General features: G+C 37.3%; 1 protein-coding gene across 3 annotated transcripts in view; it reads right to left on the reverse strand.

The window, feature by feature from the left end:
- The window catches only part of dlgap1b (discs, large (Drosophila) homolog-associated protein 1b), a 160,637-nt gene that overhangs the window by 22,304 nt on the left and 117,844 nt on the right, over positions 1–20,489 (reverse strand). The gene's annotated exons all lie outside the window — the stretch shown is intronic.

Consider the following 20,489-nt stretch of genomic DNA (forward strand, 5'->3'; position numbering starts at 1 on the left):
CAAAAAAATTTGATTCACAAGGTACATACCAACCTTGGCTTAAAAATGTATTTAACACAGTATATGAAAGCTCATAAAATTATTTTGTAGTTTTAATAAAGTTTTTTTTCATCACTCTATAACAGTAGTTAGAGGAAAAAAATGCCATCACATTTCTTCAAAGACGTGAATCTTCAAATGACAAAGCGCATTATGGACAAACAACATAGGGCATTATGGGCATTGTGAACTTGCTAAAGTATATTGTACAGGGTGGGCCATTTATATGGATACACCTTAATGAAATGGGAATGGTTGGTGATATTAACTTCCTGTTTGTGGCACATTAGTATATGGGAGGGGGGAAACTTTTCAAGAAGGGTGGTGACCATGGTGGCCATTTGAAGTCAGCCATTTTGGATCCAACTTTTGTTTTTCAATGGGAAGAGGGTCATATGACACATCAAACATATTGGAAATTTCACAAGAAAAAACAATGGTGTGCTTGGTTTTAACGTAACTTTACTCTTTCATGAGTTATTTACAAGTTTCTGACCACTTATAAAATGTGTTCAAAGTGCTACCCATTTGTGTTGGATTGTCAATGCAACACTCTTCTCCCACTCTTCACACACTGGTAGCAACACCGCAGGAGAAATGCTAGCACAGGCTTCCAGTATCCGTAGTTTGGGTGCTGCACATCTTGATGGTATAGTGTGGTATATGGGGTAAAAAGATAGTGGGGCCATTCTTCATCAATGGAAACCTCAATGCCACTGGATATGCGAAATTGCTACATGATGATGTGTTTTCCTCTTTATGCACTGAAGCTAGAACGTTCCCTGAGTTTTTCCAGCAAGATGGTGCACCACCACATTATGGGTGTCAGGTCCGAGCATTCCTAGATGAACAGTTTCCTGGAAAGTGGATTGGTCGTCGTGGGCCAGTTGAATTGCCCCCAAGGTCTCCCGATCTGACCCCCTTAGACTTTTATCTTTGGGGTTATCTGAAGGCAATTGTCTATGCTGTGAAGATATGAGATGTGCAGCACCTGAAACTACGGATACTAGAAGCTTGTGCTAGCATTTCTCCTGTGGTGCTGCTATCAGTGTGTGAAGCACACCATTGTTTTTCTTGTGAAATTCCCAATAAGTTTGATCTGTCACATGACCCTCTTCCCGTTGAAAAAACAAAAGTGGGATCCAAAATGGCTGACTTCAAAATGGCCACCATGGTCACCACCCATCTTGAAAAGTTTCCCCCCTCCTATATATATATAAGTTAATATCACCAACCATTCCCATTTTATTAAGGTGTGTCCATATAAATGGCCCACGCTGTATATTGTTTATATTGTTTGTCATTCATTCATTATTCAGGAACCCGGAAAACACACCCTGGAGTAGGCACAAGTCCTTCGCAGGGTGACTCATACACACACACATACACTCACAACCCTATGTACTCTTTTGAGTCACCAATCCACGTACCAACATGTATTATTGGACTGTGGGAGAAACCGGAGCAACCTGAGGAAACCCACGCGGACACGGGGAGAACACACCAGTCACCCAGAGGAGGACTTGAACTAAGGCTGCAACTAATGATTATTTTGATAATCGATTAATCTGGAGATTATTTTTTCGATTAATCGATTATTAAAAAATCGATAAAAAGGAAGACAAGCCAAATTTGGTTTCCTATCTTCCTGTTACTAGCATATTCAGGATACCATCAGTGAGAACAGCTGCTTGCTGTGGTGTGCAGATCTTCTTCAAAACATAATCAGCATTGCTGGGCTGTTTTTATCTGAGGTGAGAGAGAAAGTGTAGATATGAACATACACCTTTTTTAAGTTAATAACTACTGATCTAAAATGCAGACAACAATGCAGGTAAATTGAAATTACATAAATGGATATTGGGTGATGCTGCCATGTGCTGAGAATAAAAGGGAAATTCATCTAACACATATGATCAGATATCGTTAAGATATTTAAGATTTTAGATAACTAATGTTGTAATTGTATAAGGAACACACAACCTACCATTATTAAAAAGTAGCGTTTACATGAAGAATTAACCCAACCGTTACATTAATTTTATCAATATTTAACACAGTGTATGTAATGTAATATACACTTGGCTGTGATACTCAAACACTAACATGCAAACTATTTTAACACTCGATTTTAATCGATTTAACTTGAACCCACAACCTCCAGATTGCTGTAACTGCAACACTACCACCGTGCCGCCCATACAGTACCAAAGAAATGTTCTGATAGCAAGTCTACTAGTCATGATTTCAAATCAATATGTTTTTACACATAGTTGCAAAACTGACCAAAAAGAAACCATGTATAGTAGTGTTATGTAAGAAATAAAAAAAATTATAATATAACACGTAAAGTAGGGGATAATTCTTACAATGAACTATATCAATAACAGTGTAACTAAGAGACCACACAGGTTGTCTGAACAGTAACATAGAAGTTCACAGAGAATATACTGTAAATGTGGCCACAGCAACCATAAACTGTAAAGCTGGCATTAGTCCAGCCTTGAAATTAAACTGCCGAAGAACATGATACATTTAAATATCATGCACCAATATTGAATTACAGGTTTGATATTAGGATGGCACAGTGGAGCAGCAGGTAGTGTCACAGTCACACAGCTCCAAAGACCTGGAGGTCATGAGTTCAAGTCCCACACCAGGTGACTGTCTGTGAGGTGTGTTCTCCCTGTGTCCATGTGGGTTTCCTCCAGGTTCTCCAGTTTCCTCCCACGGTCCAAAAACCCCTGTCGGTAGGTGGATTGGCGTATGTATGTGTGTTGCCCTGTGAAGGACTGGTGCCCCATCCACAACCTGAACTGGACAAGTGTTTACAAATAATGAATGAATGGGTTGATGTTGATAATCATATAGTAATACCATAGTAATACCAGTAATACCATTTGTCAGATACCAAAATAATATTTTCCCCAACTTAAAAAAATTACACACTATAATCCTATAAAATAAGATGTTAAACCTATACTGTCTAAATTAACATAGACACAACAGCTTTTTATTTGATTTCTCTTGTTATAAAGTGCTGTGTTTATTTACACTGCATTCCAGCCTTGCTTGTCTCCCAAATCAACACTATGGGAAGTCGACCTCAAATGAGCTGATATTTTGACAATGGACGTGCCTAGCTAGGTCCTATTTAATGTAAGGTTTAATCCATAGCACCTCAACACCACCAAAGTGCCTTACAGCAGCATATGGTAATGTAGCTTCCAAAATTTTAACATGTTGGCTCTGTAATGAAAATCCCTGTAGAAAGAAAAAGGAGGTGTGTGAGGGTAGGTATAATTGGTGGGAGTGTTCGTTTGTATCATCAGTGCAACCACAGCCACACAGAATAGTACAGTCTTACCTCCATGTTCAAATATTTGTAACTATGACATATTAGAGTTCCAAACAATGCCTGTTAAAAATAAGTAAGTCTTGGATAATACACATTTTTTTTAAATTTTGTTCAATGTTAAATGTATTTAAAACTTGCAACATTTTGGTTTAAAAGAGATCAAAAGGCAAAAATGGTGACAAACAAAATAAAAAGCCAAATTATGTGAAAGCGAATTAAACTCAATAATGGAATTCAAAAGTGCCTGCATGTGTATCTCAGAATAGCAAAGCTGACTAAACATGCCATGTCTGTTTGTGCGCATATATGTGTGTGTGTGTGTGGCTACGTGTGTCACTGAGAAAGAGAGAAGCTAAACAGTGGTTGTTCATTTTCTTACAGGTCCCTCATTTCCTGCTGCTGGCAGAAGCAGGTCCGTACAGGCCTAGGCACACACACCCACACACACACTCACACACACACTCACAGACATACCAATTTACATTAGAGAAAGCAAAACATATGTCAGCATAACCTTTCATGTTCTGACATTGTAGCGCATGTAAGTGTGTTTAAACACACTGTCCATTTATATATAAACAAATAAATTATATCATTAAATTTTAAATGTATGCCACGGAATAAAGCATTTGCCAGTTTTATATTTAATATACATTTATAAAGTCATTAAATTATCATTAAATATCATTAAATTTCATTAAATTATCATTAATTTTCATTAAAAAATCATTAAATATCATTAAATTTTAAATGTATGCCACGGAATAAAGCATTTGCCAGTTTTATATTTAATATACATTTATAAAGTAACACAGGTTAATAGCATGTAAAAGCTCCAAAATCACTATCTGCTGCCTGCTCTGAACTGCAAGTGTAGGTCAAGTCCCAGAATGATTGACAGTAGCATTGCTATGGCAAACTAAACTACACAACATCAGTAAATGGACCTCAGTGGAAAACCCCAGGGCCTTCCCTGGGACTGGACGCCCCCACAGCTGATGACAGCTGAGAATCAGCCAGCGACTAAACTGTTGTCCATGATAAGTACAGTACATACACACAGTGTCCCTGGGGACATTAAACTAAGCCCCCATGTTTATGTTAGTTCCATACACAAAAATCCTGGTGGGCCGAAAGCAAACCCTTCATGGTGGGCAATATAAAAGCCCAGGTGATGCTTGTTATGTAGAAATTTAAATTGGCAAAAGAAAAGAGTATCTTGAGCATATTCTGAATCACACAATCGAACAAAAACACATATACACAAAGAAAAATACACACCCATGTGGATTGGAATGGTAACCCATCCCATCTGAACCTAGTGGCGGTCTAGTAAGAAATGGCAGGCCAGGAGCAAGCTTGTGGATGCTAAACAACCTTATGCTCCTGGCTTGTAACTTACCCACATTCACAGTCAAAAACAGATCCACTCACTGAATAATAAATTTAACACAGTGCTCCACAAGAGGCACTATTGCTTCCAAAACACTGTATGTCCATGTGGTAGATGTATACTTATTATGCACAATCGTTCTCAGCATATACTGCTTATTAACATTTGTGTATTACAAATAAACATCTAACCAATTTATCCCAAAAAGAGCAGACCACTGTAAAATTTTATCTTTATGTTTCAGGTTTCATACGTATCAGTACCTGTCAGGCCTAGTTGGGTTTGTGCTTCAATTTCATGCCTGTACACATCTCTTAATTGTGAAAGTGACAGTTACAGATGGTAGGCCAGGCCATTTCTCTACAGAGACTCCATTACTCTGGCATGCAAAACAATGCTGACTAGATGAGTGTGTTTGTGTTTGAAGACTTTTGTTTGCTTCTTTTCACCTTAATGCATGACTGTTATTGTGAATGCAAAGTTCATTATACATGCAGTTACATGTGGGGTTCTCTCTCTCTCTCTCTCTCTCTCTCTCTCTCTCTCTCTCTCTCTCACACACACACACACACAAATAAGAAAAGGCATGATTACATTACATGCAATGAAAACATGTTGTACTTATCGCAAATATCCAACACAATTTAGTACCAGTTGAAAGTTTAGAATATGCACCTTATAACAGATTTATTTTAGTTGCTTGAATTAGCTACAACAACAATAATCCTGAATTAAACCACAGCTTTGTTACAGTTAGTGACAGTCTTGATTTCCTCACATAAGCTTGATAAGTACAAGATGTTTGTGCTTTTATTTATAGGGCTTTGGAGGAAATATAAATGGTGGTTGTAGACACATGAATACAAATCAAGAAAACTGGCTACTGAAGATTAAATAGGAAGTCTACTATCAGGACAATGTCAAAGACTTTTGAAAAGTTTGAAGCTCTCTCTCTCTCTCACACACAGTCAGACACACACACACACACACACACACACACACACACACATATATATGGTTTGTGTATACTTCTGAGCAACTGAAATAGAAAATATTTGGTCACATCAGAAGTATACTTTACTGCCTACATTCTTCCTTGCAAAAACTTACGTGTGCATGTCAGGGCATGGAGTCAGTATCCTCTATTGTATTGTACATTCGTAAGTATATTTATTTTAAGACATTTCTAAGCCTGACCCTAAGCACATTGATATATGGCCATGGTGTGGGACCTGACAGTAATCTGGTTTTCATATGAGGAAAAGCCATTTTGTTCAGGAACACACAAAACATTTGAAACTGTCTCTCTCTCTCTCTCACACACACACACACACACACACAAACACATAATGGTTGACCTGTGATTAGCATGCCCGGAGGTAATAAGAGGAAATTCATGTGCTTCATTGCTGTCTCATTAAGCTGAAAGCAGGATCTCCACACTGAAATTCTAAAACAAGGGATGAAGGAAGGAGAATGAAGGCAAAGAGAGGGAGGAGGTTGGACAGGGGAAGGGCTTTGTTTGGGCACGAGGGGGAGGGAGATCCACCATTCACGCTCCCCTGTCGGCCTGCCTGCCGTTTGAAGCTTCTGACAATGGAGTTTTTGGCTGAGGGCCAGAAAGGAAAGGAAGAGGGGGGGAGTTTTGTCATTCAGCATCTTCTTCACTCTTCTTCTCTCTCAGCCACTATCCTGCGCCCTCTATCTCCTTTCTCTTTCGGAACAAGAAGGCTTGCCGCCTGCTGTTTTTGTTCCAAATAACAGCCAGTTAACCACACCTCAGCTGAGAAGTTAACTCAAATGTTTGTTTCAGCCTTTTATATACCATATATATATGGTGCCGCAGGTAGTGTCACAGTCACACAGCTCCAGGGGCCTGGAGGTTGTGGGTTCGATTCCCGCTCCGGGTGACTGTCTTTGAGGAGTTGGTGTGTTGTCCACGTGGGTTTCCTCCGGGTGCTCCAGTTTCTTCCCACAGTCCAAAAACTGAATTGGATAAGCTGTTACAGATAATGAATGTATATATATATATATATTTATTTATTTATTTTTTAAGTTTATAAAAAGGACTTTTTACTTACTGATTACTGAAGGACAATTACTTCCAAAATTTGAAACAAATCTGCATCAAAATTATAAGCCTTGTGCCCTAAAGTTCTTCATGTTACTATTACTATTACTACAGGGAGCAGAAATGTTTTTATTTTTATTTTTTTTACACCACGAGAGCTAAGATTAGACCAATTATCATCCATGGCTTCATTCCATGGTTAAGAAATAAACACATCTATTACATATTAGGAAACAAATCCAAGGGTCACCCAAGCCCACCATTGGAAATACAATCTCCAATATTTCTTAAGCAGACCTCTGTAACAAACAGAAATGAACATATTTGCACAAACACACACACAAACAAATGTCAGCTGAGTTGCAATGTTTAAGCTGCCATTTGCCAGGCATATGTGAGTGTCTTTGTGTGAACGTGTGTGTGTGTGTAAGAAGCGCAGGGCAGAGTGACAGTTCAGTCCAGCTGCAGTGTGTTTGGAAAGGGGCGGGCTCTCTCCGCCTGGCCTACCCTCTCTCTCACCCCTTCTTTCTTTCTCTCTACCTCACACACACACACACACACACACACACACATGCTCTGTCTGCATAGACAGCTGGAGTCCTTTGTGATAGCGTAGTCCTAGCAACAGGCAGCAACATGAATTCCATGCCCTTTATACAGAGCCATCTGAGGGTGTGTACTTGTGTCTGTTTCAGTGGAAGACAGACCACCGGGCCGGCTAATATTTAAGCCACTTTACCTTAAAGGTGTGAGGCAGAAATCTAACAGAGGGGGAAGTGCTTTGCTTTAATTGTCACTTATAACAAATCAAGAAGTGCTTGGCTAAAATAAGAATTTCTAAACTTTACAAAAGTTTCCCCTACTGAAGCTCTGCACAGTGTACCTTCAGAGTACATTAGTAAAAATCCCACTGAACCCAAGTAATTTGATCATTCGGTGTTGTTAGCTTTAAATTATCTTTATTTTGTACGCCTGTGAAACGTCAAAAGGTTTGGAAACCTTTTCTTCATCATGTTACAGTATAGTGTCTTGATCATTGTTTACACTTGTTTAGTATTGATTGCAATTCAGTAGTGTAACTTATGTCTTGTGTAGCAGCTTTAAACAAAAAGCCTCTATAATTTATCTGTGGCCTGGTCTTCATAAAGAAAAAAAAAACATATGTGGGGAAAACCTGCAGAAGCCCACCTACATTAAACAAACATTCTCCAAGTACAGCCTTGTGCGTGCATATTTCTGCCTGGTGAGTAACCTACTGTCACTGTGTCCAAGTTAACAGACACAATAACAACTTTTTTCCCTCCATACCTTACAGATGTCAACTGCCTGGTCAATAAGTGACACAAGACACAACACCCTGTGGTCAATGAGTGACTGATGATACAGAGCGCCAAACCTGGACAAAATCTATTCATTAGATTCTTATACTCTCTTCAATATGAATTGCTGAAGTTGCTAATAAAATAACACTGTTGATTTTTAACTTTTTCCAATATCTTACATAAGAATTTAACTATGTAATGCGATGCTTTAATTTTTTTTACTTTAAGCTCTTGAAGTATACAAGAGTTTTTTAAGAGCTTTACATCTCTTTCTCCCTCTATTGTCTGAAAGCAAAGCAAAGCAATGCCCTGAAGGAGGCGAGAAGGAGGATGAGATTAGCTTAGCGGCTCATTTACTTCAGTTCCTGTCTTAACATTCCTGCTGCCACTCAGAGTGAGAAATAGGTTCTAATGCTCTTTCACACACACATACACATACACACACACACAACCACACATTTTTGGGCAATGCAAGGACATGGGCTCCCATAATGTTTTAAAAATACATCACTAGTGATTTTGAGGACACCTTGTTTCCATGTTAATAAATTTCTACCTTTTACAATTATGCTGAAATCTAAATCAAATCAAATCAAATTTATTTATATAGCGCTTTTCACAACTGATGTTGTCACAAAGCAGCTTCACAGAATTCCAGTAAGACAAAGATTTGACATGAAATGTAAAAACAAATGTAAAACCCTCAAGTGAGCAAGCCAGGGGCGACAGTGGCAAGGAAAAACTCTTCCCCAGCTGAGGAAGAAACCTTGGGAGGAAGGCTCACAAGGGGTGACCCATCCTCCTCTGGTCAATCTACTGGTGATGATAGTTAATAGTCCATGAGAATCTATAAACATATGGCATACTGAAATTAGCCCCTTTATGCCTTCATGGACACTCTTGGCATGCTCTTCAGCAGCTACATGGAGGATATTTCCAATAGAACTGAAGATGATATACATATAAGATAAGTGTTCAAAAAATCTTTTAAGGGGGGAACATTTCATATATTGCTTTCTCTCTCACTCTTGGATTGAAAAATGCTAATTTATTTAGTCATATATTTGACTTGCAGTGAACATGACATTTTTACGACTAACTTTAAAAAACCTACTTCTAAAGCTTTTTGTGCTTTTAGTAAACCCTGAAACATTGCTCTATTGCAAAATACACTTTAATATATCAGTAGCCAGCATTGTAGTTTTACTCTGAAAATTCCCCAAAACATACGCATACGCACACATCAAATAACATACCATAACATGACAAGATACCATAATAATAGAATAGGTCAGAACAGATATACAAAAATAAAATGTATAATGCCATGCTTTTATTACTTTCTCACAGGCACACATAAAGATTTAAAGATTAAAGCTTAGTGCCTGGTGCAGTTTCACTCCATTCACTCACTGTCTGCTTGAGACTGTCTGCATACCTGTGTGATGACAGAACAGTGTGTGGAGAGGGTGTGTGGTGGATGGTAAGAGAGAGTTTTTCCTGCTGTGCTCTTTTCACCAGAGCAATGTGTCCATGTAGCTGAGTATTACAGGCAATTAACAATCTGTGTTACACTAACTAAAACACACATACAGTGTTTAAAAGTGAGAAGACACACATCATTTATTTAATTGCCTCTTAAAACAGCCATTAATTACAAGTGTATCCTTTTTTTTAAAAGTCTTATTAAGGTATTATTTATAAGTTTCCTAAATGGAAATGTTCTCTCTCTAACAGGAAGGTCACCAAAAGAGTTACCATCAGCTTACATCTTTTTTATATATTTATTTATTTTTTTTATTTATTTTGGAGACAGATATGAGAAAAAACACAGTCAAACATCTTACACATTCATTCATTGTCTGTATGCGTGGTGGGTCCGGAGCCTACCCGGAATCACTTGGCGCAAGGCAGGAACAACAGGGACTCCTTCACAGGGCAACACACACTCACACATTCATTACCAACGTGTGTTTTGGACCGTGGGAAGAAACACTCGCCCTACATCTGACACAATAAATACTAAATACATATGTGATTGATGTTTCAGTTACTGGATGTGAAATATATGAAGCTGTTTTTTTACTGATGCCAAAAAAGAAACAATTTGTATTTGGGAACTGTATAAGACCTAGGTAGAGTAATGCAAACATGCACACAAAGGTAGAGACTGAATCATTGCATGAGGCAACTAAGTTTCATTACATACACAACTGAGGTTGTGTGCTTGTTTTAAAACACTTTGAAGGCAGAGATGTACAACCAAAGGGTCATAACCTGACACCACCACACATTAAAACACAAATTCAGTAGAAGACGGTCAAGAGTTCACCCCTAAACTCACACAAATGCCAAAAAAGTACATGTACTTCAAGTACTTCAAAACTGGAAGAAATTTGTTTGTTTGGGTCTATTATTTCTGTTCATTAAAAAAAAACACAGTTGTTTTTTAGGGAGCAGAAGAAATTTTAAATCAAAATAAAAATAGCCACTGCAGCTGCAATCATCTGCCACAACTTCTCATTAATTCTTCTTAAGCTTTGTGTCTCAAAGTTTAACCTCTGACCTCTTGCATCCTGTGCGAGGGGGAGGTGAGAGGACCTGTGGAATGCTGTGTGTGTGTGTGTGTGTGTGTGTGTGTGTGTGTGTTGGGAGGGGTCTGTCTTGGACTGTGTTCTATAGCATTCAGACACCCAAACTGTGGCTTTGGTAGATGTGCAATAATAATCCAGTAAAAACAAATAGCTAAAAGTTTTATACTTGGTCAATATATATTCAAGAAAAACCTCCCTGTTTCTCTCTCTCTCACACACACTTGCACACGCACGCACACACACACACACACACACACACACACACACACACACACACACAGGGGTAAATGGGTGAGTGGGCAGGAATGCAAGGGACAAACGAGAAGCTCAGCAGGAGTGCAAGAATGTAATGCATCGTGCTTCACACACTCAAACTCTGCTCCTGAAACACACACATTCACACACAGACACTCAACACTTTCCAGTGATGGTGCCATTACTGAACACGCTCATGACAGGTTGCACAAAACTCACTGTGCACTATGGGCCTGCAATTATCATTAAATGGAATGTAATCACTAAATTAAAAATGAAAATAACCAGTGATCAGTTTTCATGATACTGCTTGCTACTTACTCATGCACATGATTATATTACAAATGTCCTGAGCAAATAGATATGCAGTGTTTATCTTGTAATTTTAAACTTAAACAGCTGAAATATTCATTTAAATATGTGTAGTAAAAAACTAATGATGAAAATACAATAATTTTAAAAAGGTGATAATAAACAAAATAATTAAGAAAACGCACAAAAAAACAAAAGTCACCAGGAAATCAGCACTGTGAAGATAGAGTGCAAAAGTAATGTGCGCCTGCTCTGCTGCAAATCACTGGCACTATATTATAATCTTCGGCTTTCCATAAATGCATGTTTTCAGGCTACACTGATATACACCAAAGGAGGATCCACCCAAAACATCCAAACACACACACACTCACACAGAAGACCCTTTCTAGAAAAGCTGAGACAGTCTGTAATTAAGGTTTGCCCCACCCTCGCAGTTAAAACCTAAACCATCCTACACACACTGATGCACTTACAAACAGACAGACACACAGGCACACCACAAATGGATTCTTGTCTAACTTGAAGAGAGCAAGAGAATAAACTAAGTTAAAGCAGAAAGAAAGACAAGAACAAATGAATAAGAAAAAGGTAAAAAAAAAAAAAAAAAGTGGGTAGGAACTCTCTGTGTGTATTTAAAGTGTGCGCTGGTGTGACAGGGCTATGTGAACGACCTCACTTCCACTTAAAGCGGGCTGAATCAAAGCATTTCAGCAGCAACAAAGTGGGACAATTAAGCTGTAACCGCATGAGGCTTAGGACACCAAACAGCCAAAAGATGAGAGTCTCTGCTTCTGAAACAGGCCTAAATAAGGAAAGTAAAGGTAAAAAAAGTAAAAACATTCACAAATATACAGCAAGTTATAAAACGCAGGTTATTTTGGATGTTGCTACCCACTGTAGGACAAATGGAGAACTGCATCTTTGCTCATTAACCATAAAAGCCTTTAAGGTAAGTTTATGTCTGGTATGTCTAGCCATGCTGGTAAATCTATATATGGTCTGTGTATGTAAACACACTGGCCACCACCCCGTCAGTGTTACTGCTGTCCTGAGAGTGATAAACTTCCTAAACAATATCTGGTTTAACAGTGGCTGACAGATGATACACCTGGACAGTGGTCCTATCTATAAGACAGGTAGAAGTCAAATTGGCCAGTGAGTGAATAAACAAGTTATAAGCTCCTATGTGTGTGTAAGTGTATACACCATAAACAACTTTTTTCAAATAGCACAATGGTATGATATAAAAAAAATAAAAAAATAAAAAAGCAATAAAAAACATGTTTGAGTTCTCAGCTCAGGCAGGAACACCACACTACAACAATAACATTGCTTGGGCAAGACACCTAAAACAGTGCTCTCCTATCTTTGAAACTTAATTGAAAATAGTATCTGTCAAATACCAGTAATGTAAATCAAATATTAACTGGCAAAAGTCTTAAGGAGTCAGCAGGTTCAGGAAGAGTCTAAATAGTACATTTATAGGAGCGGGAAAATCCTTTATGAAATTTTCACACCGTGTGAAGGACAGCTGCTGTGTTCAAATGATGTAGTAAACAAAATTGACAAAAACTGAGAAATTTTTAATTTGGAATGATCTATTTTGCAATAACTGTCATCATAAATGTATGTGCCACAGTACAATTTCATTAAGTTCGTAAGTTCAGGTTAAAACAAAACAATATAACATGGAAACAAAGGGTACAAATACAAGTATGTTAACTGTATGTGAAGATAAACCTTTTTAAGAGCATAAGAAAAGAGTATATTGTAGATTAAAAACATGGTATAAAAGGCTAAATTTCGATTGGCTATATGTTTTTTGTTGATTTTCACTTTAATGTAATAAACACTTTTTTTTTGATGTAATAAACACATTTTTTTACAATTCCCTTTTTTTTAATTAAAAAAGCTCATTTTTATGTGATTTATTGGGATCATAGTAACATTTATTCATATTTGCAGCTGATATCTGGACATTATCTGAAAACAAGCCTGATCTTGTGGGATATGTAAAGGAAAGTAGTTAGAAGGCAGGAAATCCCTCTTCATTTTCATAATTACAGGTCTTTAACTGATTTGCTAGAAGTAAATGTTTCACTATTTTAATTATATCTTTAAAGCCTAACAGTTTACTGTACTTTCATGGTCTATGTAGGGAACAGAGTCCAAAACTGTCAACAAATAATCCCTAAAGTGAATCCAATATACACTCTATGTAAGGTTTTAGACATCTGTTCAAGGCTTTAGACTTCAGATTTGAATATTCCTGTTATTGGATTATGCTCATGTGCAGCTGTTCCAGAGCATCACAATATATTCCATGCTTTTCTGCAGAAATTAAACTAAAGTAAATATAAGAAAAGATCTGAAAAATCTGTCAGTATTTTAGGTCTTATTTTTTTAAAACTACAATATCATTATAACATATCAGTGGGACATTACTAGCCTGAAGTTTAAAGTAAATATTTAAGCATGTATGTACTTGTACTGTGAATGAGCTAAGTTAATTCTTGTCTTGTCTGTCATTTAAGTGAGTCAATCTAGAGGTGCTCCGTTCTCAAACATCTGTATGCTTCCTTTTAGTTAACAATGACTTCAGGCATAAAAAGTTGAGTGATGTAATCCTAAGTGACTGGATACTGAATATATATTATTTTAAGTCTTACATACATGCACTGCTTACATACTTGTTACTTAGATATTTTGAGCTGCTAAATGGATGAACAATGTTTTATATATTCAGTGTTATTATAATGATTATTATTTAATATTATTAACATTATTAAGTTATAAACCTTGATGGCGAGAGTTAGAATATATAAAAAGGGTTACTCTTCAGTTTATCTTTATTCAACAGGAGACAGAAACACAAATGCCAAAAAAAGAAAAAAAGTGTCAAATGTCAGGCCAAATGTAAAGCCAGGTCTATAGGTTTAAACCTGCATATGTGTGGGATGTAGCTTATAGAGACACTCTTGCTTGTTCTCACCAGTTCTGACACATTCTCAGACAGCACACACAGAAGATAAACGTAGGGAGGAAGAAAGGATCAGTTAAATCATAGAACCATAAGACCCAAAGTTAGAATATCAATTACAGTCATCTCTAATGTGTGCTCACTCACCCTCTCAAACACACACTCACACGCACACACACACTCTCTCTTTGATGGTGTGTGTGAGGGAGTGTCTAACAGGAAATGATAATCTGGGTGGCTGCACTGGGCGTGCTGTAACAGAGAGAGAGAGAGAGAGAGAGAGAGAGAGAGAGAGAGAGAGAGATCTAACTGAAGAGTCTCTGAGAGAGAGATTTAACTGAAGTGTCTCTGAGTGATTTGTAGAGTCTGCAGCTTTGATGAATATGCTTCATATGCTGACACACAAACTAACTCATACCCCCAGGATATGACATTAGATACCAGCAAAGAATTGAACCCTGAGCATTATCGCCATCTAGTGTTTCACACAGTAAAACAAGTGAATTAAAATACTTTTTAGGCTTACATACTAAGGAGTAGGACATAAACAAATCTCACAATCAGAATTGTTTAAAAAGTAATAAATTCAAGAATAAAAGATATGTTGATTCCCTTGAACCTTTACTTAACTGACAAAATTGCAAAGAAAATGTTCCAGTGTTTCACTGACCAACTTGTTTTTACAGGTTAACCAGTATGTTTTCCTTTTAATTACACAGTTTAATGTCCAGTGTTTCATTCTCCTCTTCTCCTTAATAAGAGATCCATCTGGACTGCAGACAGGCAAGTCAAGTACACAAATTTTGAGTCTATTAAGCCACCCTGTTGTAGAAATAGGCCTGAAATTCTTGCTGATATAAGACTTCCACGGACTTCCCAGAATAGGACACTGCCTCGATGATAGCACATCTATGGTATGTTCCATATGCAAATCTCCCATTATGTGAGCACCACACACCCTCAGACCATAGCAAATGTTAGCCTTGCACTTATTGCTGATAAAATACAGTATGGTCCCTTTCATCTTTGAAACAGAGGACTTGACATCTGTTCTGCCCCAAAACAAACAGAAAATGTATATAATTGATATATTAATTAATCCTTTTGAAACTAAAACAACAACCAAAAAATGCTTGATGCAGTAGTGGACTGTAAGTGACCACAGGTTTCCAAAGTACTACTAAGTCCATGTAGCTATATTTATCAGAGTAGCATGACGCTGTCTCATTCAATGCAGTTTGAGGGCACACAGGGCACACTAATTCAACAGTCGTGTCTGGCTTTGCTGTACACATGAGATTTCTTCAGATTTTCAAAATCTTTTCACATAATGTATGGTAGATGTTAATAGAGATGTTCCTATCTTGCACTGAAAATTGTTGTTTTTGAACCGTTTGAAAATTGTAATAGTGAGCATCAAATTCTAATTTGGTTTATTTATACAAAATAAAATAAAGTCAGTCAAAGAAAATTTTAATAAAATTAATTTTGTCAGTTAAGCTTATCCTGGCTAGAAATTAATAGCACATCAGTCTTCTGGCTATGTTTCTTAATGCTGTCTGTAAAGCATGGGGCTAACATAATTCAGTTACTGGTACCTTCATGTATAAGGCACTGACTCATGAAACTGAAAGAGAACAGCACATCGAGACTGCTACCTTCTGATTCAGACACAGCTTCTGTCTACCCATATTCACTGAATGACCTCATCATCTTTTTAAATGAGGTAATAGTTTAAGTGCATTAGCATATCCTTGGCAACATCTCATCAACCTCACTGTGGGTTATGGGCTGTGTAGAGTGTGTACCAGTCTGAAAATGTTATGTATTATATCATTGGGGGTATGGAATTCTCAACTACCATATTGAATCTGAATATCTTGCCCAAAGAAATCAAGAGGTAAGTAGAGAGTGACAGGAGCATTTGATTGATCACCAGAATCTCGCATGGCATCAGATATTAACCTAGTCACACACTTACACTTCCAGGACCCTGGAGCTGTGTGACAGAGACACTACTTGCTGTGCCTATTGACTCAGTTATTAAATAATTATTTTTGTTGATTATTAACAGGATATGTCATATTGCTAGCTAGCTAGATACAATGAAAGACATCTTAGCCATGAGCAATAAAAAGTTGAAACAAAGCTTTTTGCCTTTCAGCATTTCACTATATGTTAAACTATGGCAGATGTTTATGTGTGTTTGTTACTTCATTGCCTGCATCACTAGCTGGTGAGCAACTATTCAAAATATATTACAGTTTTTCTCAGTTGCTTTGGTGCATTTCTCTGATCAGAATTAAAATTCTCATAACTGTTAGTTTAACCTCCACAAAATAGAGTCATTTGTGCACATCATAGTAGCAGTTTCTCATTCCATCCAACAAACTGCAAATGCTTTTGGACATGCATCAATTGCTTCCAGACAATTCTCTGCTGTTTTATAACATTAGCATTTGCTTATGTCATGTCAGTCAAAATGAACTATACTTATAAATGCTGAATAGTCTTTCCCTATGACACAAATAGTCCTCATTTCATTGTTTGAATCATTACATACAAAAATGTTGAGCTAGTTGTCAAAAGCAGTCAAGAAAATCTTATGCATTTCTTTATAATTTTTTTTTCTGAAATTGTCTTCCAAATTGAACAATTCCTCTCAGGTGAACCTCGAACCTTGTGGTGTTAGTTGTAACCAATGATAAGCCACTTCTCAACAGTCACTCAAAGCTGAATCCCATGAACCCTCAATTGGCAAGCATATATGAACCAAGAAGGACATAGTGTGTACCATTTTGACAATACAGTGATACAGAAATGGAAGGTCAGCATTGTGGAAGAGGGGTGAGGATGCGTGGAGGAAGGGGAAGGGGACAAACCAGGGAAAGAGGAAGAATAGGCCAAGTACATAGGCAGATTCCTAATGAAATTAGGGCTACAATTGTGAACCATGCAGTCAATCATGGCCTCAAATTGGCTGAGGCTGGGCGAAGGGTGCAGCCAAATGTTGGAAGATCCACTGTAAATTCAATTATTCAAACATTTTGTTGGGAGAACAGGTGTGTATTCTGGACAGTAACTCAGCACTACACAATCTGCACTGCTCTACTGTGTCATATATGAAGCTTACAGTGAGACAACAACTTTTTACATTTAGACTTACAGCATTATTGCAGCACAGATTTACTATATTGTAGTGTAAAGTAGTGTTACACTAAAGATTTGCCATATTTACAGTATGGTACTGTACTGCAACATTTTACAAGCAGTAAGCACTATTATTGTATACTACAGTAATATGGGTTAAAGAAATATATCTCATGTTTACTGTACATTACTGTAATTTTACTCTGCACCACATAGAATTGCAAGACAACCTCACAGAAGTGGAAGAGGGCCTCTTTTTGCTCCGCAACAAGAGGAAGCCATTTGTGCAATGGTGATTGCAAACAATGCCCTAAGCTTGAGCGAGATACAAAGCACTGTTATAAAGGATGACAATATTTTTGGGAATATTGAATCCGTTTCAATCGCTACAATTTACAGAGTGTTCAGAAGAAATGAAATGCGCATGAAACAATTGTACAATGTGCCATTTGAACGGAACAGCGACAGAGTGAAGGAGATCCGTCACCAGCATGTACAGGTAAACCATTTATGTGTTCTATGCATACTCTAATGTACAGTGCTGTAAACTGGTTACTGTCCAAAATGCATTATGTTACACAGGAAAAGTTGTTATAGTTTTTCTCTCTCTCTCTTTTGGTATAAAGCATGTACTGGAGCTGGAGGCCAGGGAACTGCTGCACACATTCATATACGTTGATGAGGCGAGTTTTAATCTGGCAAAAGGTAGAAGGCAAGGAAGAAATCGCATTGGACAGATAGCAACCATTAATGTCCCAGGCCAACAAGGAGGGAACATTACAATGTGTGCAGCCATCCCAGAAAACGGCGTCCTCACCCATATCCCCCGTCTTGGTCCATACAACACACAACATTTGCTGAATTTTTTAGACACTTTACAGGGACATAATCCCTGAGAATGAGAGGAGTCTAAATGGAGACCATCTGAACAAGTTTGGATAAGTATGGGATAATGTGCGTTTTCACCACTCAGATTTGTTCAGACAGTGGTTTGCAGCACATGAAAGGCTGCTGGTGGAATATCTTCCTTAGTTCAATAGAGGAGTTGTTCTCTGCCTGGAGTTGGAAGGTATATGACCGGCATTCAAAGACCCAAATGGCCCTGTAAGTGGCCATGGATGCAGTAGGTGATGGCATCACAGCAGAGTCCTGCAGATGGTGGATTCACCACTCGAGGAGATACTTTCCTTGCTGCATTGCCAGGGATGATATTCGCTGTGATGTTGATGGAAATATGTGGCCAGACAGACAGGAACGTCTGGATGTGCGAGAATGATTTACAGTACTTTGTATGTTCCTATTCAGTTCCAATATGTATTGCAATATTGTTTTCAGTTGTGCACAACTCTATCCAAAGGGAGTTTTTTTATTTTTGTCGTAAATAGGTTTGTACTTTGCTTTTGCACATTGCTGTGAACAAATTAGATTTTCAAAGAACATATGGAGTACAAATGTGAAACATACATATTGTGTCTTGTACTCATTTACCTCACTAAATATGATAATGTGTAACTTAACTGTAGACTTCAAATGGGTGTGCTTATAGTGTATAGTGCTGTCTTGAGCATTTTCAGGTAGTGTCCCCATAATATGAGTTTTTTTGCGCTGGAAAACACAGAGTGAACTGTCATAATGAAAACAGGACAAAGCCATTTGACTATCTTGTTCATAAACAATGGTGTCAGGAGTTTTTATTTTTATGACACAGACACTTTCATTGATATAAATACTTGCTTTTGAGGAATGAACTATTAATTTTGAGCAAGTGGCACGCTTTTGCAGGTTATCAACTAGGTTTTGCAGTTTGTACTAATTGTTTTGAGAAATTCATTTACTGTGCAAATGTTAATAGTGATGTGAGAAATGCACCAAAGCAACTGAGAAAAACTGTAACAAAGTTATATAGTGACATGATATGTCTCTAACAGACAAAATGGTTTATTAATTCATGCATGGGCCTACATAGACCTCATATGTCCATGTCTATGAGTCTATGTGTCTTCATTGCCAACATGTGCCCTTCCCACTGCACCTGCTCTACTTTATCACATATCACACAAAAATAGTAAGTTAGACAGAGTTGTGTCTCTCTAACACACTAGTCTAATGGTCTAACGGTGCTGTCTAATGGATCTCTCCCAAAAATTGAACAGAACAGATCAACTAGGCAAATTTTCATGGGAAAGTTTTCTTGAATCATTATTTATTATTCACACTGGTTAGCTGTAGACCACAGAAGCTGTGTCTTCATTTTGTAGTTCAGCACCATGTTCTTGTGCCATTTAAGAAATCCAAGTCTAAAAGGATTTTCTCTTTCAGAAAAATCAAATTAATGTGATGGACACATCCCATGGTACAAATGTTCCAAAACTGATATTTTATCTTATTAACATATTTCTCTTTAATATCAGTACATTTTCTGGATTAAAGGTTTTTAAAAGACTCTAAATACGAATACTGCGACATGTACGCTAATGCTATTGCACAATGTATTGATGTCATTAGACCAGCAGTATACTATAGTTTAACAACATGTATTTTTATTTCCACATACAGAATGAGGGCACATGCTGTAATATTACTGCAGTAAATTTCCTGAAGATTTAGTTTACAAACAACTTTACTGCACGCCAGTGTTCAAATCTACACTATATGTTAGAGATTTTAAGAAAACCAGCTTTCTGCTATAATAGCATAGCTTAGTGATGTCAAACTGATATACAGAAGCATTACCTTGCAAGTAGCAATATTACAACTCTAACAATTTCATAATTCAAAAAAAGTTATTTATCTGAGTTTATTTGCTTAAAAACAAACAACCAAACAAAAAAAATCCTAATACTGCAATAAAAACAAATCACATTACTACGGTATGCAGTGATATTCTGTATGTGAATGTGTTGGTTTAACTTTTGCCATATGTCTCCTTTTGGCAGTCCAGTATTATCTAAGGTTATCATACAATACCTAGATTTAGTGGTTAATAAATAAATACTTCATTAAATCAAGCAT

The sequence above is a fragment of the Hoplias malabaricus genome, chromosome 10 (assembly GCF_029633855.1).
Source record: "Hoplias malabaricus isolate fHopMal1 chromosome 10, fHopMal1.hap1, whole genome shotgun sequence".
Taxonomy (NCBI): domain Eukaryota; kingdom Metazoa; phylum Chordata; class Actinopteri; order Characiformes; family Erythrinidae; genus Hoplias; species Hoplias malabaricus.